The sequence below is a fragment of the Daphnia magna genome, linkage group LG9 (assembly GCF_020631705.1).
Source record: "Daphnia magna isolate NIES linkage group LG9, ASM2063170v1.1, whole genome shotgun sequence".
In the NCBI taxonomy this organism is placed as follows: Eukaryota; Metazoa; Arthropoda; class Branchiopoda; order Diplostraca; family Daphniidae; genus Daphnia; species Daphnia magna.
Genome location: NC_059190.1, coordinates 1,670,644 through 1,695,290, shown reverse-complemented (window position 1 = coordinate 1,695,290; position 24,647 = coordinate 1,670,644). Strand labels below are relative to the sequence as shown.

The following is a 24,647-nucleotide window of genomic DNA, read 5'->3' as shown; positions in this document are numbered from 1 at the left end:
CAACAATTCGATTGTATTGTTCGAAAATGACACATAATATATCTGTAGATTGGCATTAGTGGAATAAGATTCGACTGTGATGCGGGAGACCTGAGTTCGAATCCTGGTATAGCCTAATGTTTTTTCATGAATAGATGTCCAATACATGTCATATTTATAGCCAAATGAAAGCCCGCTCGGATATCCTTAGAATGTCTGACGGCGCTGTTTAGGGCGGTCAAAACCAAAAAAATACATCCGTAGGACATCCAAATCGGATATCGGGCTGTCCGGAGGATATCAAAAAGATGTACTCAACATCCGACCCCGACATCTGTCGGACATCCGACGGACTGCCTTGTGTTATGTGGGTTACTAGCCCCGTTTTCCCTAATTCTCCTGTAGTGGAGGCAAATATTGATTTTCTATCGATTAAAAAATTTGTAATGCTGGTTCTATCTACTCCTGACATATCAGGTGGCAAATTGTTGTCAAAATCTACAGCACTGGACGACAGCTCGCGCTCAGCACAATAATTGATATTATCTTTTTCTATCCGGCAAAATCCTAACGTTCCAATTATTTCATACCTTGGCAGGGGAGATGGGTTTATTCGTTTCATTAACTAACGCTATTGTAAAAACGGCCTCCTCACTACTTTTATTGATGAAAGGATCAACTCGTAATCCGCTGTTCAGTCCCGGTCCTCTGTGAAAAAAACGCAAGATTGGGAGGTAGCTTAGCCCCATTCCCTTCCGATTCAACGACAGTGGCACTAAAGGGCTTGATCGTGATCTTCTCTCTTGCTACGATGGTGGGCGAGGAGTCCGGTTTCAAGGTTTGTTTGACTCGGTAAATTCTCCTTTCGCTACCATCAATGATGAACTTGTGCTCGTACAGTGCATCTAAACCTAAGATACACTCCTCGCTGATGCTATCAACGACGATAAAATCCTGCAGAAGATTATCGCCTAAAACTTGAACTTGTAGGGTCACTAGCCCTCTTGTAACTAGTCTGGTGTTCTCTACACCGTATAAATCGACCGGAACGTCAGCAGTAAACTTCATTACACCTTCCTTCAATCTGTTAAAAACTTCTGTCTTAATTAAACTTCTACCCGCCCCACTATCTAAAAGGCCCTTGAATTTCTCATTTCCAACTTGGATGGGAAGCCGTGGGATTTTATTTTTTCTGGTTTCTATTACTTGATTAATAATCTGTCGGGGTTTAGGACAAGGCCCACCGTTTTGCCCCACGTTACAATTGGTGGCTTCTAGTTTTCCTGATTCCAGGGGTTGAGCTGACCAGGATTCTGAGCTGGCGACGCATATCGGGCGTCGGAACGAAGTGCTGCGGATGGGCAATCACGCGCGATGTGCCCACCTTGATGGCATTTGAAGCAGGTTGGCCCGTTTGGTCCCCATCCACACTTGTCAGTGTTGTGAGTTGTTGGGTTCCTGCCGTTATTTGCGCAATAAGTACAATACCGCTCTCCTCTGTGAGGGGGTCCATTAACCGGATTATTGTGATTATCCTTGTAAAATGGTGGTGGATTACGATGTACTGGCGGTTGATGCGGAGCCCGAGTACTATTGTCGTAACCAGGCCACTGTGATTTTGTTGATACTGTCTCATTGGTTGAGCCTGGGGGATCGCTTGGCTCATACCGGCGACCTGGAGCTGCAGATTTCTCATCATTTTCTCTGAGTCTCTGGACTGTTTCATCATATCACTATAACTCTTATTACTAGCCTTCAAAAGGTTTTTCAATTCCTCTATTTCCTGTTTGCTTTCTGCTAATTGTGCGTTATGGCCCGTGGCGACGGCATTGATTGACTCGTGACTCTTATCTGTAAGTTGGGTGGTTCTCATTTTTCTGCGAAAGCTGCTCAATGACTGATTTTAGTTCCGAGATCTCGTTTTTTGTTTCCCTCAATTCCTGGGCATTAGCATTTGCCGAAACGGCGTTGACAAATTCGACGCTCCGTTTCTCTAGTTTGGCTTCGTTTAAGATAGCTGCACATTTCTCTGTTGCTTTTACCAGGTCATTTAAGTTCCTATAGTCTTTAAAACTCATTCTTTCGCGTAGGTTGGACTTTAACCCTCCCAGAAAGCCATCCATTAACATAGTCTCTCTTAATTTGAGGACATCTGCATCAATTGTCTTTCCTACTTCCGTTGGGTAGGCAAACGAGTAAAGCTTCTGTAACCGGCAAGCATAGTCCCTGATAGATTCCCCAGAATTACGGATGCAATTTTTAAACTCTGTAAAGTACATTTTTCTGTTATCCCCTCCGTGGAAGCGTTCATGGAGATTCTGTTTAACCTTAACGAATGATTTTGCTTCCCTTGGATAGTTTAGTTGGAAGGTTGTAATACAGTCCCCTGCAGACCCAAAAAGCTTTGAGCCTAAAAGTTTTATTTTTCTCCCCTTCTTCAAAATCAGCAGTGTCGACTACCCTTTCAAAATGTTGTATCCAGTCCTCAAATTTGGTTGACCCCATTCCATTGAAAGCGAGTACCTGAGCTAATAACGCTATCGTTTGTTGTTGCTGGTTCTGCAATAACTTTTGACTATTGTAATAGCTCTGGTTCGTAGCAGTGGAGCAGTTGGCCTCTTTTTCGACTATATCTACCGCGCGGAACTCGCTCGCGCCACAAGCTGTTTTTGTCAATGCCAAGGCGGCTTTCGCTCCTGCTGCGGCTTCTTCTCTTGACGCCCCTGTCTCCCGCAGACATTTGTACAAAGTCTCATATGGGTTTGGATGCGCCATCGTTGGTCTAGGTGGGTTCGTGTCGATCGTTTGCTGAGAAGGGGTCAATTTGAAATTTACGCTTTGTACGGTGTGAACTTTGTTTCTATTTGTTTTGACGAGGATGGTTGGGGTTTTTCGAAGGGGGAAGGGTCGTCTTGCGTTCCCACCAATCGGGTTGAAGGGGAGATCGTCTGTGTTCCTACTTGATTAGTAGGAGCTAGTTTCTCTGTCGTTTGTTGTGATTGGTCTGTATAAAAATTCTGATATCTGCTAATAGGCGTCGAAGAATATTTAAGGGGTGGGAGTGACTGGTCGTCGGCCGGCGTTTCTACTTTCTTTCCCTCTTAAATCTTCCTCGACACGTTCTCTGGTGCGTTCTAGGTCTTGCTCGACTTCTAAATCGTTATGAGACTTCACGCTGCTGAAATCGTCGTTCTCATCTGCTGACTCGGGATCGCTTTCGAGTTTGAGATAGATGTCGTTAATCAGAGTGGACTCGACAGGATTAATCGTTTCTGGTACAAGGGGCTGGAAAGCTTTGTTTCGATTACGTTCACTGACTCGGGTCGGCGGCTGGCCCTTTACTCGGATGTTGCGATTTTTCCGCACCGTTAGACCCGGACCCGACTGCTCAGGTGCCTCTTCCGTGCGAAGTTCGACGTCTTCCACGTCAGCGTTTAATTCGGGATAAAGGCGAGTATGGGTGACCGGTGTCCTAGGTAGGGATTTGCTGACGGCGTGGGCCTATCGTCTTGACGCTGACTGGACGTTTCCCCGATCAAGCTTCGGATTGGATTGGACGGGCTATGTGAACCTTTTCCTTTACTAAAAAATGCTGCACGGGCTTCTTCGAACGAGAAATTTCCGGGCAGAGGTTTAGGCTCGACAAGGTAGTCGTTCTCGTCTTCGTAATAGTCGTCGTCTGAGTAACAGTCGTCGTCAACGGCGGGCTGGCGTCGTTCCGCTGATTTCGGAGAGAAAGTGGTCAAGATAGACTTCCCGAGTGTGTTGAAAAAGCTAGGGCTTGCCTAATTTTGCTTTAGGGGCTACTGGCGTTGCGTGGGCCATTCGTTGGCGAGTGGTTTTCTGCGATCGGGACGGTGCACGCATTCGATCCAGATGGTGCAAATTGTATCCCCCATAAAATATCGTAAAGGGGGGAAAAATAATTACCGTGATACTGAACAAGGCTGTAAAACTGTGGGGGTGACGATAGGTAAGAAGATAATGAAACTGTGCACTAACAATTGGCGGGGCCCGCTGATTTGGGGAGAAAATTCAATTGGGCTTTCCAAGTGGTTTCAAAAATAGAAACCGGCTTGTCTGACTTCGGTTTAAAGTTACTGACGCTGCATTGGCATTTTTCTGAGGGGTTTCATGAGGTCGTAAATCGCATCCCGTAAAAATAGAATGGTGGTGATGATGCTTGCAAGAAGAAGAAAAACATATGGGTGGAGGAAAAATCAGTTAACGTAAGGCGGAATCAAACTCGACTTAACAATTGGCAGAGCCAGCTGTTTTGGGAGAGCAATTAAAATTGACCATCTCAGTGAGTTGAAAAAGGGAATTCCCGGCTTGTCTAATTTCAACTTAGAATTACTGGCTTTGCATTGGTTATTCGTTGACGAGGGGTTTCTGGTGGTCGTAAAGCGCATCACCGAAAAAAAGGAAATGGCGGCGATGCCTTGCAGAGAGAGAAAAATGGATGGAGAGAAAACAGTTAACGTAAGGAGGAAATCAAATTCGACCTAACAATTGGCAGAGCCAGCTGTTTTGGGAGAACAAATTAAAATAGACCTTTCGGTGAGTTGAAAAAAATAATTCCCGGCTTGTCTGATTTCGCCTTAGAATTACTGGCTTTGCATTGGTCATTCGTTGACGAGGGGTTTTCGTTGGTCGTAAAGCGCATCACCGAAAAAAAGGAAATGGCGGCGATGCCTTGCAGAGAGAAAAATTGATGGGGAGAAAAACAGTTAACGTAAGGAGGAAATCAAATTCGACCTAACAATTGGCAGAGCCAGCTGTTTTGGGAGAACAAAATAGAGACCTTCTCGGTGAGTTGAGAAAAAAAAAAAAAATAAATAATTCCCGGCTTATCTGATTTCGCCCTTAGAATTACTGGCTTTGCATTGGTCATTCGTTGACGAGGGGTTTTCGTTGAGTCGTAAAGCGCATCACCGAGGAAAAAATGGCGGCGATGCTTTGCAGAGGGAGAAAAGAAAAATGGATGGGGAGAAAAAATGGCAGAGTTGGCTGAAGACCAACAAAACTGCTATCTGAGTTATACAAAAAATGGCAGAGTTAGCTGAAGACCAACAGAACTGCTATACAGGATATACAAAAATGGCAGAGTTAGCTGAAGACCAACAGAACTGCTATACAGGTTATACAAAAAATGGCAGAGTTAGCTGAAGACCAACAGAACTGCTATACAGGTTGTATAAAAAATGGCAGAGTTAGCTGAAGACCAACAGAACTGCTATACAGGTTATACAAAAATGGCATGCAAGTTCGATAATCGCTGCCACCAATGTAATAGTTTAACGCGCGTGGAGCGTGCAAACTATCACATGAATTTAAAAGTAAATAAAATCTTTTGCTTTACCGCATTGTATTTAGGCTGGCACAGGTCGGAACAGATCGGCACAACTGGCGAGAGGAGAGAAGACTGAAGGGGCAAGCTAAATCTAGTCCTATTTATTAGGTCTTGAGGAAGCATTTTTTCCTTGGTTGGCGTGGGTCGTGGTAGCGTCCTTTCCAACGGTCAACTTGACCCTCTCTTGTTCGAGAACAAGGGGGGTTTTCCCGCAACGGTCAACTCCCTGTATTGCTTGGGGCGCCAGAGGGGTGACTTTTTAGAAAGTCGAAGACATCGTTTCTCTGTTGTCAGAGATCTCGATTCTTTACAGCGCACCAACTTCATTTATGGTTTTAACATGTGAAATGAAAAACTATAAGACCAATCGAAAAAACCTGAATTGGGGGGGTTTCAAATCGGGAGTGATTTTTTCAGTGTTTCAATTCTGAATCTAAATCATGTATTTTAAAGTTTTAGCCAATTTGAAATTTGCCAAATTTGGAAAATGAAAAAAGTGGGAAGGGTATAGCCTTTCCACTTTTGTCAAAATCGGCCAAAAATGACATCTCTTGAAATTCTCCAAAAATCAGACGGTATAATCGAAATTGAACGCTGATTTCGATTTAGTGATTGGTTTTCTCTTTAGACTAGCCGTTTAAAAAATTAACGAAAACAGTTCTGTTAGCGCACCAACTTCATTTATGGTTTTTAACATTTAAATGAAAACTATAAGACCAACGAAAAAAAAACTTTCATTAATTCTGAATCTAAATCATGTTTTTAAGCCAATTTAAATGTGTCAAAATGAAAAGTGGGAAGTATAGCTTTCCACTTTTATCAAAATCTAACCAAAAATGACATCTCTTAAATTTTCAATACAATCGAAAAATAAACGCTGATTTCCGTGATTGGTTTTTTTTTTATTACCCTTTTATTAACGAAAACAGTTCTTTCAACTTCTTTTGGTTTTAACATGTAAATGAAAAACTATAAGACCAATCGAAAAATAACCTGATTTCAGTGATTTTCATTCAATTCTGAATCTAAATCATGTATTTTAAGCCAAATTTGAAATTTGGCCAAAAATGAAAAAGTGGGAAGGGTATAGCCTTTCCACGTTTTGTCAAAATCGGCCAAAAATGACATTTGACTTGAAATTCTCCAAAAATTTTGGTTTATCAAAAACGGTATAATCGAAATTGAACGCTGATTTCGATTTAGTGATTGGTTTTCTCTTTAGACTAGCCGTTTAAAAAATTAACGAAAACAGTTCTGTTAGGCCGCCCGGTACCAACTTCATTTATGGTTTTTAACATGTAAATGAAAAACTATAAGACCAATAGAAAAATAAACCTGATTTCAGTGATTTTCATTCAATTCTAAATCTAAATCATGTATTTTAAGCCAAATTTGAAATTTGGCCAAAAATGAAAAAGTGGGGAAGGGTATAGCTTCCACCTTTGTCAAAATCGGCAAAAAATGACATCTCTTGAGATTCTCCAAAATCAGGACGGATAATCGAAATTGAACGCTGATTTCGATTTAGTGATTGGTTTTCTCTTTAGACTAGCCGTTTAAAAAATTAACGAAAACAGTTGCTGTTAGCGCACCACTTATTTATGGTTTTTAACATGTAAAGAAAAACTATAAGACCAATAGAAAAATAAACCTGATTTCAGTGATTTTCATTCAATTCTAAATCTAAATCATGTATTTTAAGCCAAATTTGAAATTTGGCCAAAAATGAAAAAGTGGGAAGGGTATAGCCTTTCCACTTTTGTCAAAATCGGCCAAAAATGACATCTCTTGAAATTCTCCAAAAATCAGACGGTATAATCGAAATTGAACGCTGATTTCGATTTAGTGATTGGTTTCTCTTTAGACTAGCCGTTTAAAAAATTAACGAAAACAGTTCTGTTAGCGCACCAACTTCATTTATGGTTTTTAACATGTAAATGAAAAACTATAAGACCAATAGAAAAATAAACCTGATTTCAGTGATTTTCATTCAATTCTGAATCTAAATCATGTATTTTAAGTCAAATTTGAAATTTGGCCAAAAATGAAAAAGTGGGAAGGGTATAGCCTTTCCACTTTTGTCAAAATCGGCAAAAATGACATCTCTTGAAATTCTCCAAAAATCAGACGGTATAATCGAAATTGATCGCTGATTTCGATTTAGTGATTGGTTTTCTCTTTAGACTAGCCGTTTAAAAAATTAACGAAAACAGTTCTGTTAGCGCACCAACTTCATTTATGGTTTTTAACATGTAAATGAAAAACTATAAGACCAATAGAAAAATAAACCTGATTTCCGTGATTTTCATTCAATTCTGAATCTAAATCATGTATTTTAAGCCAAATTTGAAATTTGGCCAAAAATGAAAAAAGTGGGAAGGGTATAGCCTTTCCACTTTTGTCAAAATCGGCCAAAAAATGACATCTCTTGAAATTCTCCAAAAATCAGACGGTATAATCGAAATTGATCGCTGATTTCGATTTAGTGATTGGTTTTCTCTTTAGACTAGCCGTTTAAAAAATTAACGAAAACAGTTCTGTTAGCGCACCAACTTCATTTATGGTTTTTAACATTTAAATGAAAAACTATAAGACCAATAGAAAAATAAACCTGATTTCCGTGATTTTCATTCAATTCTGAATCTAAATCATGTATTTTAAGCCAAATTTGAAATTTGGCCAAAAATGAAAAAGTGGGAAGGGTATAGCCTTTCCACTTTTGTCAAAATCGGCCAAAAATGACATCTCTTGAAATTCTCCAAAAATCAGACGGTTATAATCGAAATTGATCGCTGATTTCGATTTAGTGATTGGTTTTCTCTTTAGACTAGCCGTTTAAAAAATTAACGAAAACAGTTCTGTTAGCGCACCAACTTCATTTATGGTTTTTAACATTTAAATGAAAAACTATAAGACCAATAGAAAAATAAACCTGATTTCCGTGATTTTCATTCAATTCTGAATCTAAATCATGTATTTTAAGCTTAAATTTGAAATTTGGCCAAAAATGAAAAAGTGGGAAGGGTATAGCCTTCCCTTTCCACTTTTGTCAAAATCGGCCAAAAATGACATCTCTTGAAATTCTCCAAAAATCAGACGGTATAATCGAAATTGATCGCTGATTTCGATTTAGTGATTGGTTTTCTCTTTAGACTAGCCGTTTAAAAAATTAACGAAAACAGTTCTGTTAGCGCACCAACTTCATTTATGGTTTTTAACATTTAAAATGAAAAACTATAAGACCAATAGAAAAATAAATCCTGATTTCCGTGATTTTCATTTTGTATTCTGAATAAATAATCTGATTTTTAAGCCGGCAATGGGGGGCTTCCCCGTCCAATTTGAAATTTGGCCAAAAATGAAAAGTGGGGAAGGCCTCCCTTTTGTCAAAATCCAAAACGACATCTCTTGAAATTCTCCAAAATCAGACGGTATAATCGAAATTGATCGCTGATTTCGATTTAGTGATTGGTTTTCTCTTTAGACTAGCCGTTTAAAAAATTAACGAAAACAGTTCTGTTAGCGCACCAACTTCATTTATGGTTTTTAACATTTAAATGAAAAACTATAAGACCAATAGAAAAATAAACCTGATTTCCGTGATTTTCATTCAATTCTGAATCTAAATCATGTATTTTAAGCCAAATTTGAAATTTGGCCAAAATGAAAAAAGTGGGAGAGGGTATAGCCTTTCCACTTTTGTCAAATCGGCAAAAATGACATCTCTTGAAATTCTCCAAAAATCAGACGGTATAATCGAAATTGAACGCTGATTTCGATTTAGTGATTGGTTTTCTCTTTAGACTAGCCGTTTAAAAAATTAACGAAAACAGTTCTGTTAGCGCACCAACTTCATTTATGGTTTTTAACATTTAAATGAAAAACTATAAGACCAATAGAAAAATAAACCTGATTTCCGTGATTTTCATTCAATTCTGAATCTAAATCATGTATTTTAAGCCAAATTTGAAATTTGGCCAAAAATGAAAAAGTGGGAAGGGTATAGCCTTTCCACTTTTGTCAAAATCGGCCAAAAATGACATCTCTTGAAATTCTCCAAAAATCAGACGGTATAATCGAAATTGAACGCTGATTTCGATTTAGTGATTGGTTTTTCTCTTTAGACTAGCCGTTTAAAAATTAACGAAAACAGTTCTGTTAGCGCACCAACTTCATTTATGGTTTTTAACATGTAAATGAAAACTATAAGACCAATAGAAAAATAAACCTGATTTCAGTGATTTTCATTCAATTCTAAATCTAAATCATGTATTTTAAGCCAAATTTGAAATTTGGCCAAAAATGAAAAAGTGGGAAGGGTATAGCCTTTCCACTTTTGTCAAAATCGGCAAAAATGACATCTCTTGAAATTCTCCAAAAATCAGACGGTATAATCGAAATTGAACGCTGATTTCGATTTAGTGATTGGTTTTTTTTGATTAGCCGTTTAAAATTAACGAAAACAGTCTGTGCCCCCTTGGTTTTAATGTATAACTATACCCTCCCACTACTAAGTTTTTAGCCAATTTTTAGCCGTTTAAAAAATTAACGAAAACAGTTCTGTTAGCGCACCAACTTCATTTATGGTTTTTAACATTTAAATGAAAAACTATAAGACCAATGAGAAAATAAACCTGATTTCCGTGATTTTCATTCAATTCTGAATCTAAATCATGTATTTTAAGCCAAATTTGAAATTTGGCCAAAAATGAAAAAGTGGGAAGGGTATAGCCTTACCACTTTGTCAAAATCGGCCAAAAATGACATCTCTTGAAATTCTCCAAAAATCAGACGGTATAATCGAAATTGATCGCTGATTTCGATTTAGTGATTGGTTTTCTCTTTAGACTAGCCGTTTAAAAAATTAACGAAAACAGTTCTGTTAGCGCACCAACTTCATTTATGGTTTTTAACATTTAAATGAAAAACTATAAGACCAATAGAAAAATAAACCTGATTTCCGTGATATTCATTCAATTCTGAATCTAAATCATGTATTTTAAGCCAATTTGAAATTTGGCCAAAAATGAAAAAGTGGGAAGGGTATAGCCTTTCCACTTTTGTCCAAAATCGGCCAAAAATGACATCTCTTGAAATTCTCCAAAAATCAGACGGTATAATCGAAATTGAACGCTGATTTCGATTTAGTGATTGGTTTTCTCTTTAGACTAGCCGTTTAAAAAATTAACGAAAACAGTTCTGTTAGCGCACCAACTTCATTTATGGTTTTTAACATGTAAATGAAAAACTATAAGACCAATAGAAAAATAAACCTGATTTCCCGTGATTTTCATTCAATTCTAAATCTAAATCATGTATTTTAAGCCAAATTTGAAATTTGGCCAAAATGAAAAAGTGGGAAGGGTATAGCCTTTCCACTTTTGTCAAAATCGGCAAAAATGACATCTCTTGAAATTCTCCAAAAATCAGACGGTATAATCGAAATTGAACGCTGATTTCGATTTAGTGATTGGTTTTCTCTTTAGACTAGCCGTTTAAAAAATTAACGAAAACAGTTCTGTTAGCGCACCAACTTCATTTATGGTTTTTAACATGTAAATGAAAAACTATAAGACCAATAGAAAAATAAACCTGATTTCCGTGATTTTCATTCAATTCTGAATCTAAATCATGTATTTTTAGCCAAATTTGAAATTTGGCCAAAAATGAAAAAAGTGGGAAGGGTATAGCCTTTCCACTTTTGTCAAAATCGGCCAAAAATGACATCTCTTGAAATTCTCCAAAAATCAGACGGTATAATCGAAATTGAACGCTGATTTCGATTTAGTGATTGGTTTTCTCTTTAGACTAGCCGTTTAAAAATTAACGAAAACAGTTCTGTTAGCGCACCAACTTCATTTATGGTTTTAACATGTAAATGAAAAACTATAAGACCAATTGAAAAATAAACCTGATTTCAGTGATTTTCATTCAATTCTAAATCTAAATCATGTATTTTAAGCCAAATTTGAAATTTGGCCAAAAATGAAAAAGTGGGAAGGGTATAGCCTTTCCACTTTTGTCAAAATCGGCAAAAATGACATCTCTTGAAATTCTCCAAAATCAGACGGTATAATCGAAATTGAACGCTGATTTCGATTTAGTGATTGGTTTTTCTTTAGACTAGCCGTTTAAAAAATTAACGAAAACAGTTCTGTTAGCGCACCAACTTCATTTATGGTTTTTAACATGTAAATGAAAAACTATAAGACCAATAGAAAAATAAACCTGATTTCAGTGATTTTCATTCAATTCTGAATCTAAATCATGTATTTTGAGCCAAATTTGAAATTTGGCCAAAAATGAAAAAGTGGGAAGGGTATAGCCTTTCCACTTTTGTCAAAATCGGCCAAAAATGACATCTCTTGAAATTCTCCAAAATCAGACGGTATAATCGAAATTGATCGCTGATTTCGATTTAGTGATTGGTTTTCTCTTTAGACTAGCCGTTTAAAAAATTAACGAAAACAGTTCTGTTAGCGCACCAACTTCATTTATGGTTTTTAACATTTAAATGAAAAACTATAAGACCAATAGAAAAATAAACCTGATTTCCGTGATTTTCATTCAATTCTGAATCTAAATCATGTATTTTAAGCCAAATATGAAATTTGGCCAAAAATGAAAAAATGGGAAGGGTATAGCTTTTCCACTTTTGTCAAAATCGGCAAAAAATGACATCTCTTGAAATTCTCCAAAATCAGACGGTATAATCGAAATTGATCGCTGATTTCGATTTAGTGATTGGTTTTCTCTTTAGACTAGCCGTTTAAAAATTAACGAAAACAGTTCTGTTAGCGCACCAACTTCATTTATGGTTTTTAACATTTAAATGAAAAACTATAAGACCAATAGAAAAATAAACCTGATTTCCGTGATTTTCATTCAATTCTGAATCTAAATCATGTATTTTAAGCCAAATTTGAAATTTGGCCAAAAATGAAAAAAGTGGGAAGGGTATAGCCTTTCCACTTTTGTCAAAAATCTCCAAAATCAGGCATATCGAAATTGTCGTTGGTTTTAGGGCAAAAATGACATCTCCTTTTGAAATTAAAACTAAACCAAAAAAATCAGACGGTTTATAATTCGAAATTGAAGCCCTTCGATGTCGCTTGGATTTCGATTTAGTGATTGGTTTTCTTTAGACTAGCCGTTTAAAAAATTAACGAAAACAGTTCTGTTAGCGCACCAACTTCATTTATGGTTTTAACATTTAAATGAAAAACTATAAGACCAATAGAAAAATAAACCTGATTTCCGTGATTTTCATTCAATTCTGAATCTAAATCATGTATTTTAAGCCAAATTTGAAATTTGGCCAAAAATGAAAAGTGGGAAGGATGGTATAGCCTTTCCACTTTTTGTCAAAATCGCCAAAAATGACATCTTGTAAATTCTCCAAAAATCGAAACGGTATAATCGAAATTGATCGCTGATTTCGATTTAGTGATTGGTTTTCTCTTTAGACTAGCCGTTTAAAAATTAACGAAAACAGTTCTGTTAGCGCACCAACTTCATTTATGGTTTTTAACATTTAAATGAAAAACTATAAGACCAATAGAAAAATAAACCTGATTTCCGTGATTTTCATTCAATTCTGAATCTAAATCATGTATTTTAACAAATTTGAAATTTGGCCAAAAATGAAAAGTGGGAAGGGTATGGCTTTCCACTTTTTGTCAAAATCGGCCAAAAATGACATCTCTTGAAATTCTCCAAAAATCAAATTCGAAATTTGACCCCTGATTTCGATTTAGTGATTGGTTTTCTCTTTAGACTAGCCGTTATAAAAATTAACGAAAACAGTTCTGTTAGCGCACCAACTTCATTTATGGTTTTTAACATTTAAATGAAAAACTATAAGACCAATAGAAAAATAAACCTGATTTCCGTGATTTTCATTCAATTCTGAATCTAAATCATGTATTTTAAGCCAAATTTGAAATTTGGCCAAAATGGAAAAAGTGGGAAGGGTATAGCCTTTCCACTTTTGTCAAAATGACCAAAAATGACATCTCTTGAAATTCTCCAAAATCAGACGGTATAATCGAAATTGATCGCTGATTTCGATTTAGTGATTGGTTTTCTCTTTAGACTAGCCGTTTAAAAATTAACGAAAACAGTTCTGTTAGCGCACCAACTTCATTTATGGTTTTTAACATTTAAATGAAAAACTATAAGACCAATAGAAAAATAAACCTGATTTCCGTGATTTTCATTCAATTTTGAATCTAAATCATGTATTTTAAACCAAATTTGAAATTTGGCCAAATGAAAAAAGTGGGAAGGGTATAGCCTTTCCACTTTTGTCAAAATCGGCAAAAATGACATCTCTTGAAATTCTCCAAAAAATCAGACGGTATAATCGAAATTGAACGCTGATTTCGATTTAGTGATTGGTTTTCTTTAGACTAGCCGTTTAAAAAAATTAACGAAAACAGTTCTGTTAGCGCACCAACTTCATTTATGGTTTTTAACATTTAAATGAAAAACTATAAGACCAATAGAAAAATAAACCTGATTTCCGTGATTTTCATTCAATTCTGAATCTAAATCATGTATTTTAAGCCAAATTTGAAATTTGGCCAAAAATGAAAAAGTGGGAAGGGTATAGCCTTTCCACTTTTGTCAAATCGGCCAAAAAATGACATCTCTTGAAATTCTCCAAAAATCAGACGGTATAATCGAAATTGAACGCTGATTTCGATTTAGTGATTGGTTTTCTTCTTTAGACTAGCCGTTTAAAAAATTAACGAAAACAGTTCTGTTAGCGCACCAACTTCATTTATGGTTTTAACATTTAAATGAAAAACTATAAGACCAATAGAAAAATAAACCTGATTTCCGTGATTTTCATTCAATTCTGAATCTAAATCATGTATTTTAATTTGCCAAAAATGAAAAAAGTGGGAAGGGTATAGCCTTTCCACTTTTGTCAAAATCGGCCCAAAGTCTCTTGAAATTCTCCAAAAATCAGGCGGTACAAAATGGATTTACCTAGTGATTGGTTTTTCTCTTTAGACTAGCCGTTTAAAAATTAACGAAAACAGTTCTGTTAGCGCACCAACTTCATTTATGGTTTTAACATGTAAATGAAAAACTATAAGACCCAATGAAAAATAAACTTGTTTCATTCAATTCTGAATCTAAATCATGTATTTTCATTAAATTTGAAATTTGGCCAAAAATGAAAAAGTGGGAAGGGTATAGCCTTTCCACTTTTGTCAAAATCGGCCAAAAATGACATCTCTTGAAATTCTCCAAAAATCAGACGGTATAATCGAAATTGAACGCTGATTTCGATTTAGTGATTGGTTTTCTCTTTAGACTAGCCGTTTAAAAAATTAACGAAAACAGTTCTGTTAGCGCACCAACTTCATTTATGGTTTTTAACATGTAAATGAAAAACTATAAGACCAATCGAAAAATAAACCTGATTTCAGTGATTTTCATTCAATTCTGAATCTAAATCATGTATTTTAAGCCACAAATTTGAAATTTGGCCAAAAATGAAAAAGTGGGAAGGGTATAGCCTTTCCACTTTTGTCAAAATCGGCAAAAATGACATCTCTTGAAATTCTCCAAAATCAGACGGTATAATCGAAATTGAACGCTGATTTCGATTTAGTGATTGGTTTTCTCTTTAGACTAGCTGTTTAAAAAATTAACGAAAACAGTTCTGTTAGCGCACCAACTTCATTTATGGTTTTAACATGTAAATGAAAAACTATAAGACCAATAGAAAAATAAACCTGATTTCAGTGATTTTCATTCAATTCTGAATCTAAATCATGTATTTTAAGCCAAATTTGAAATTTGGCCAAAAATGAAAAAGGGTGGGAAGGGTATAGCCTTTCCACTTTTGTCAAAATCGGCCAAAAATGACATCTCTTGAAATTCTCCAAAAATCAGACGGTATAATCGAAATTGAACGCTGATTTCGATTTAGTGATTGGTTTTCTCTTTAGACTAGCCGTTTAAAAAATTAACGAAAACAGTTCTGTTAGCGCACCAACTTCATTTATGGTTTTTAACATGTAAATGAAAAACTATAAGACCAATAGAAAAAATAAACCTGATTTCAGTGATTTTCATTCAATTCTGAATCTAAATCATGTATTTTGAGCCAAATTTGAAATTTGGCCAAAAATGAAAAAGTGGGAAGGGTATAGCCTTTCCACTTTTGTCAAAATCGGCCAAAAATGACATCTCTTGAAATTCTCCAAAAATCAGACGGTATAATCGAAATTGATCGCTGATTTCGATTTAGTGATTGGTTTTCTCTTTAGACTAGCCGTTTAAAAAAATTAACGAAAACAGTTCTGTTAGCGCACCAACTTCATTTATGGTTTTTAACATTTAAAATGAAAAACTATAAGACCAATAGAAAAAATAAACCTGATTTCCGTGATTTTCATTCAATTCTGAATCTAAATCATGTATTTTAAGCCAAATTTGAAATTTGGCCAAAAATGAAAAAGTGGGAAGGGTATAGCCTTTCCACTTTTGTCAAAATCGGCCAAAAATGACATCTCTTGAAATTCTCCAAAAATCAGACGGTATAATCGAAATTGAACGCTGATTTCGATTTAGTGATTGGTTTTCTCTTTAGACTAGCCGTTTAAAAAATTAACGAAAACAGTTCTGTTAGCGCACCAACTTCATTTATGGTTTTTAACATTTAAATGAAAAACTATAAGACCAATAGAAAAATAAAACCTGATTTCCGTGATTTTCATTCAATTCTGAATCTAAATCATGTATTTTAAGCCAAATTTGAAATTTGGCCAAAAATGAAAAAGTGGGAAGGGTATAGCCTTTCCACTTTTTGTCAAAATCGGCCAAAAATGACATCTCTGAAATTCTCCAAAATCATGACGGTATAATCGAAATTGATCGCTGATTTCGGATTTAGTGATTGGTTTTCTCTTTAGACTAGCCGTTTAAAAAATTAACGAAAACAGTTCTGTTAGCGCACCAACTTCATTTATGGTTTTTAACATTTAAATGAAAACTATAAGACCAATAGAAAAATAAACCTGATTTCCGTGATTTTCATTCAATTCTGAATCTAAATCATGTATTTTAAGCCAAATTTGAAATTTGGCCAAAAATGAAAAAGTGGGAAGGGTATAGCCTTTCCACTTTTTGTCAAAATCGGCAAAAATGACATCTCTTGAAATTCTCCAAAAAATCAGACGGTATAATCGAAATTGAACGCTGATTTCGATTTAGTGATTGGTTTTCTCTTTAGACTAGCCGTTTAAAAAATTAACGAAAACAGTTCTGTTAGCGCACCAACTTCATTTATGGTTTTTAACATGTAAATGAAAAACTATAAGACCAATAGAAAAATAAACCTGATTTCAGTAATTTTCATTAAAATTCTGAATCTAAATCATGTATTTTAAGCCAAATTTGAAATTTGGCCAAAAATGAAAAAAGTGGGAAGGGTATAGCCTTTCCACTTTTTGTCAAAATCGGCCAAAATGACATCTCTTGAAATTCTCCAAAAATCAGACGGTATAATCGAAATTGAACGCTGATTTCGATTTAGTGATTGGTCTTTCTTTAGACTAGCCGTTTAAAAATTAACGAAAACAGTTCTGTTAGCGCACCAACTTCATTTATGGTTTTTAACATGTAAATGAAAAACTATAAGACCAATAGAAAAATAAACCTGATTTCCGTGATTTTCATTCAATTCTGAATCTAAATCATGTATTTTAAACCAAATTTGAAATTTGGCCAAAAATGAAAAAGTGGGAAGGGTATAGCCTTTCCACTTTTGTCAAAATCGGCCAAAAATGACATCTCTTGAAATTCTCCAAAAAATCAGACGGTATAATCGAAATTGAACGCTGATTTCGATTTAGTGATTGGTTTTCTCTTTAGACTAGCCGTTTAAAAAATTAACGAAAACAGTTCTGTTAGCGCACCAACTTCATTTATGGTTTTTAACATGTAAATGAAAAACTATAAGACCAATCGAAAAAAAACCTGATTTCAGTGATTTTCATTCAATTCTGAATCTAAATCATGTATTTTAAGCCAAATTCTGAAATTTGGCCAAAAATGAAAAAGTGGGAAGGGGTATAGCCTTTCCACTTTTGTCAAAATCGGCAAAAATTACATCTCTTGAAATTCTCCAAAAATCAGACGGTATAATCGAAATTGAACGCTGATTTCGATTTAGTGATTAGTTTTCTCTTTAGACTAGCCGTTTAAAAATTAACGAAAACAGTTCTGTTAGCGCACCAACTTCATTTATGGTTTTTAACATGTAAATGAAAAACTATAAGACCAATAGAAAAATAAACCTGATTTCAGTGATTTTCATTAAAATTCTGAATCTAAATCATGTATTTTAAGCCAAATTTGAAATTTGGCCAAAAATGAAAAAGTGGGAAGGGTATAGCCTTTCCACTTTTGTCAAATCGGCCAAAAATGACATCTCTTGAAATTCTCCAAAAATCAGACGGTATAATCGAAATTGAACGCTGATTTCGATTTAGTGATTGGTTTTCTCTTTAGACTAGCCGTTTAAAAAATTAACGAAAACAGTTCTGTTAGCGCACCAACTTCATTTATGGTTTTAACATGTAAATGAAAAACTATAAGACCAATAGAAAAAATATTAACTTGATTAATTTGAGGTGGTGGGGGGTTGTTTATGTGTTTTCAGTGATTTTCATTATAAATTCTAAATTGCGAATCTAAATCATGTATTATTTAGATAAGCCATGAGTAAATTTGAAATTTGCCAAAAATGCAAAAAGTGGGATATAGCCTTTCCACTTTTGTCAAAATCGGCCAAAAATGACATCTCTTGAAATTCTCCAAAAATCAAATGGTATAATCGAAATTCATTTGAGGTGATTGGTTTTCTTTAGACTAGTTTTCAAAAATTAACGAAAACAGTTCTGTTAGCGCACCAACTTCTTTTTTTTTAATTTTGGTTTTTAAAATGTAAGACCCCAAACTTGACCACACGAATTTTCCTCAATTCTGCCAAAATCAGACCAATTTGGTTTAAGTGGGAAGGGTATAGCCTTTCCACTTTTTGTCAAAATGGCCTGAACGCTTGAAATTCTCCAAAAATCTGTTGATTTCGATTTAGTGATTGGTTTTCTCTTTAGACTAGCCGTTTAAAAAATTAACGAAAACAGTTCTGTTAGCGCACCAACTTCATTTATGGTTTTTAACATGTAAATGAAAAACTATAAGACCAATCGAAAAAAACCTGATTTCAGTGATTTTCATTCAATTCTGAATCTAAATCATGTATTTTAAGCCAAATTTGAAATTTGGCCAAAAATGAAAAAAGTGGGAAGGGTATTGCCTTTCCACTTTTGTCAAAATCGGCAAAAAATGACATCTCTTGAAATTCTCCAAAATCAGACGGTATAATCGAAATTGAACGCTGATTTCGATTTAGTGATTGGTTTTCTCTTTAGACTAGCCGTTTAAAAAATTAACGAAAACAGTTCTGTTAGCGCACCAACTTCATTTATGGTTTTAACATGTAAATGAAAAACTATAAGACCAATAGAAAAATAAACCTGATTTCAGTGATTTTCATTCAATTCTGAATCTAAATCTTTAATAGATTTTGATGGATGAGGGTATTTTGAGCCAATTTGAATTTGTTTGGTTATGAAAAAAGTGGGAAGGGGTATAGCCTTTCCACTTTTATGTCAAAATCCCGTCAAAATGACATCTCTTGAAATTCTCCAAAAATCAGACGGTATAATCGAAATTGATCGCTGATTTCGATTTAGTGATTGGTTTTCTCTTTAGACTAGCCGTTTAAAAAATTAACGAAAACAGTTCTGTTAGCGCACCAACTTCATTTATGGTTTTTAACATTTAAATGAAAAACTATAAGACCAATAGAAAAATAAACCTGATTTCCGTGATTTTCATTCAATTCTGAATCTAAATCATGTATTTTAAGCCAAATTTGAAATTTGGCCAAAAATGAAAAAGTGGGAAGGGTATAGCCTTTCCACTTTTGTCAAATCGGCCAAAAATGACATCTCTTGAAATTCTCCAAAAATCAGACGGTATAATCGAAATTGATCGCTGATTTCGATTTAGTGATTGGTTTTCTCTTTAGACTAGCCGTTTAAAAAATTAACGAAAACAGTTCTGTTAGCGCACCAACTTCATTTATGGTTTTTAACATTTAAATGAAAAAACTATAAGACCAATAGAAAAATAAACCTGATTTCCGTATTTTAGCATCTGGCGTGATTTTCATTGTCAAAATCAATATCTTCTTGGAATTCTCCAAATTGGGGTATTTTAAGCAAATTGTTTTAAAAAAAAAAATGGTTAATTGTTTAAAGAAATTTGGGTAGAACAAAATGAAAAAAAGTGGAAAGAGGTATATTCTCCACTTTTGTTCAAACCGGCAAAAATGACATCTCTTGGAAATTCTCCAGAAAAGGTATAATCGAAATTGAACGCTGATTTCGATTTAGTGATTGGTTTTCTTTTAGACTAGCCGTTAAAAATAAAGAAAACAGTTCTGTTAGCGCACCAACTTCGTTTATGGTTTTAAATGTAAATGGAAAACTATAAGACCAAAAATCAGTGATTTTCATTCGTTCTGGGTATTTTAAGCCAAATTTGAAATTTGGCAATGAAAAAGGTGGGAAGGGTATAGCCTTTCCACTTTGTCAAAACCAAAAATGACATCTCGGAATCTCCAAAATCGATTGTAGTGATATTTTGGGTTTTCTTTAGACCTAGCCGTTTAAAAAAATTAACGAAAACAGTTCTGTTAGCGCACCAACTTCATTTATGGTTTTTAACATTTAAATGAAAAACTATAAGACCAATAGAAAAATAAACCTGATTTCCGTGATTTTCATTCAATTCTGAATCTAAATCATGGGATTTTAAGCTAAATTTGAAATTTGGCCCAAAAATGAAAAAGTGGGAAGGGTATAGCCTTTCCACTTTTGTCAAAATCGGCAAAAATGACATCTCTTGAAATTCTCCAAAAATCAGACGGTATAATCGAAATTGAACGCTGATTTCGATTTAGTGATTGGTTTTCTTTTTAGACTAGCCGTTTAAAAAATTAACGAAAACAGTTCTGTTAGCGCACCAACTTCATTTATGGTTTTTAACATGTAAATGAAAAACTATAAGACCAATAGAAAAATAAACCTGATTTCCGTGATTTTCATTCAATTCTGAATCTAAATCATGTATTTTAAGCCAAATTTGAAATTTGGCCAAAAATGAAAAAGTGGAAGGGCTATAGCTTTCCACTTTGTCAAAATCGGCAAAAATGACATCTCTTGAAATTTCCATTCTCCAAAAAATCAGACGGTATAATCGAAATTGAACGCTGATTTCGATTTAGTGATTGGGTTTTTCTTTAGACTAGCCGTTTAAAATTAACGAAAACAGTTCTGTTAGCGCACCAACTTCTTTATGGTTGTTTTTTTTTTTATGGTTTTTAACATGTAAATGAAAAACTATAAGACCAATAGAAAAATAAACCTGATTTCAGTGATTTTCATTCAATTCTGAATCTAAATCATGTATTTTAAGCCAAATTTTTTTGGCAAAAATGAAAAAGTGGGAAGGGTATAGCCTTTCCACTTTTGTCAAAATCGGCCAAAAATGACATCTCTTGAAATTCTCCAAAATCAGACGGTATAATCGAAATTGATCGCTGATTTCGATTTAGTGATTGGTTTTCTCTTTAGACTAGCCGTTTAAAAAATTAACGAAAACAGTTCTGTTAGCGCACCAACTTCATTTATGGTTTTTAACATGTAAATGAAAAACTATAAGACCAATAGAAAAATAAACCTGATTTCCGTGATTTTCATTCAATTCTGAATCTAAATCATGTATTTTAAGCCAATTTGAAATTTGGCCAAAAATGAAAAAGTGGGAAGGGTATAGCCTTTCCACTTTTTGTCAAACGGGAATCGGCCAAAAATGACATCTCTTGAAATTCTCCAAAAATCAGACGGTAATAATCGAAATTGAACGCTGATTTCGATTTAGTGATTGGTTTTCTCTTTAGACTAGCCGTTTAAAAAATTAACGAAAACAGTTCTGTTAGCGCACCAACTTCATTTATGGTTTTTAACATGTAAATGAAAAACTATAAGACCAATAGAAAAATAAACCTGATTTCAGTGATTTTCATTCAATTCTGAATCTAAATCATGTATTTTAAGCCAAATTTGAAATTTGGCCAAAAATGAAAAAGTGGGAAGGGTATAGCCTTTCCACTTTTTGTCAAAATCGGCCAAAAATGACATCTCTTGAAATTCTCCAAAATCAGACGGTATAATCGAAATTGAACGCTGATTTCGATTTAGTGATTGGTTTTCTCTTTAGACTAGCCGTTTAAAAAATTAACGAAAACAGTTCTGTTAGCGCACCAACTTCATTTATGGTTTTAAATATGTAAATGAAAACTATAAGACCAATAGAAAAATAAACCTGATTTCAGTGATTTTCATTCAATTCTGAATCTAAATCATGTATTTTAAGCCAAATTTGAAATTTGGCCAAAAATGAAAAAAGTGGGAAGGGTATAGCCTTTCCACTTTTGTCAAAATCGGCCAAAAATGACATCTCTTGAAATTCTCCAAAAATCAGACGGTATAATCGAAATTGAACGCTGATTTCGATTTAGTGATTGGTTTTCTCTTTAGACTAGCCGTTTAAAAAATTAACGAAAACAGTTCTGTTAGCGCACCAACTTCATTTATGGTTTTTAACTGTAAATGAAAAACTATAAGACCAATAGAAAAATAAACCTGATTTCAGTGATTTTCATTCAATTCTGAATCTAAATCATGTATTTTAAGCCAAATTTGAAATTTGGCCAAAAATGAAAAAGTGGGAAGGGTATAGCCTTTCCACTTTTTGTCAAAATCGGCCAAAAATGACATCTCTTGAAATTCTCCAAAATCAGACGGTATAATCGAAATTGAACGCTGATTTCGATTTAGTGATTGGTTTTCTCTTTAGACTAGCCGTTTAAAAAATTAACGAAAACAGTTCTGTTAGCGCACCAACTTCATTTATGGTTTTTAACATGTAAATGAAAAACTATAAGACCAATAGAAAAAATAAACCTGATTTCAGTGATTTTCATTCAATTCTGAATCTAAATCATGTATTTTAAGCCAAATTTGAAATTTGGCACAAAAATGAAAAAGTGGGAAGGGGTATAGCCTTTCCACTTTTGTCAAAATCGGCCAAAAATGACATCTCTTGAAATTCTCCAAAAATCAGACGGTATAATCGAAATTGAACGCTGATTTCGATTTAGTGATTGGTTTTCTCTTTAGACTAGCCGTTTAAAAATTAACGAAAACAGTTCTGTTAGCGCACCAACTTCATTTATGGTTTTTAACATGTAAATGAAAAACTATAAGACCAATAGAAAAATAAACCTGATTTCAGTGATTTTCATTCAATTCTGAATCTAAATCATGTATTTTAAGCCAAATTTGAAATTTGGCCAAAAATGAAAAAGTGGGAAGGGTATAGCCTTTCCACTTTTGTCAAAATCGGCAAAAATGACATCTCTTGAAATTCTCCAAAATCAGACGGTATAATCGAAATTGAACGCTGATTTCGATTTAGTGATTGGTTTTCTCTTTAGACTAGCCGTTTAATTAAAAATTAACGAAAACAGTTCTGTTAGCGCACCAACTTCATTTATGGTTTTTAACATGTAAATGAAAACTATAAGACCAATAGAAAAATAAACTTGATTTCTTAGGATTTTCATTCAATTCTGAATCTAAATCTATGTATTTTGAGCCAAATTTGAAATTTGGCCAAAATGAAAAAGTGGGAAGGGTATAGCCTTTCCACTTTTGTCAAAATCGGCCAAAAATGACATCTCTTGAAATTCTCCAAAATCAGACGGTATAATCGAAATTGATCGCTGATTTCGATTTAGTGATTGGTTTTCTCTTTAGACTAGCCGTTTAAAAAATTAACGAAAACAGTTCTGTTAGCGCACCAACTTCATTTATGGTTTTTAACATATGTAAATGAAAAACTATAAGACCAATAGAAAAATAAACCTGATTTCAGTGATTTTCATTCAATTCTGAATCTAAATCATGTATTTTGAGCCAATTTGAAATTTGGCCAAAAATGGCCAAAATGGGTGGGAAGGGTATAGCCTTTTCCACTTTTGTCAAAATCGGCCAAAAATGACATCTCTTGAAATTCTCCAAAAATCAGACGGAGTTAATCGAAATTGATCGCTGATTTCGATTTAGTGATTAGTTTTCTCTTTGAGCCGTTTAAAAATTAGCAAAACAGTTCTTTTAGCTTTTATTCATTTAAATGAAAAACTATAAGACCAATGAAAAATAAACTGATTTCAGTGATTTTCATTCAATTCAATCTAAATCATGTTTTGGCCAAAAATGAAGTGGGAAGGGTATCCACGCTTTTGTCCGAATCGGCCAAAATGACATCTCTTGAATTCTCCAAAAATCGAAAATCTGTATTTCGATTTAGTGATTGGTTTTCTCTTTAGACTAGCCGTTTAAAATTAACGAAAACAGTTCTGTTAAGGCACCAACTTCATTTATGGTTTTAACATGTAAATGAAAACTATAAGACCAATAGAAAATAAACCTGATTTCAGTGATTTTCATTAAAATTCTGAATCTAAATCATGTATTTTTAAGCCAAATTTTGAAATTTGGCCAAAAATGAAAAGTGGGAAGGTACAGCTCCTTTCCACTTTTTGCCAAAATCGGCCAAAAATGACATCTCTTGAAATTCTCCAAAAATCAGACGGTATAATCGAAATTGATCGCTGATTTCGATTTAGTGATTGGTTTTTCTTTAGACTAGCCGTTTAAAAATTAACGAAAACAGTTCTGTTAGCGCACGAACTTCATTTATGGTTTTAACATGTAAATGAAAAACTATAAGACCAATAGAAAAATAAACCTGATTTCCGTGATTTTCATTCAATTCTGAATCTAAATCATGTATTTTAAGCCAAATTTGAAATTTGGCCAAAAATGAAAAAGTGGGAAGGGTATAGCCTTTCCACTTTTGTCAAAATCGGCCAAAAATGACATCTCTTGAAATTCTCCAAAAATCAGACGGAACAATCGAAATTGAACGCTGATTGTGATTTAGTCATTGGTTTTCTCTTTAGACTAGCCGTTAAAAAATTAACGAAAACAGTTCTGTTAGCGCACCAACTTCATTTATGGTTTTAACATGTAAATGAAAAACTATAAGACCAATAGAAAAATAAACCTGATTTCGTGATTTTCATTCAATTCTG

General features: G+C 34.4%; 1 pseudogene; it reads right to left on the bottom strand.

Annotated features, from left to right (window-relative positions):
• Positions 1 to 1,108: 1,108 nt before the first annotated feature.
• On the bottom strand, positions 1,109 to 2,775 carry LOC123475860 (annotated as a pseudogene).
• Positions 2,776 to 24,647: the final 21,872 nt, after the last annotated feature.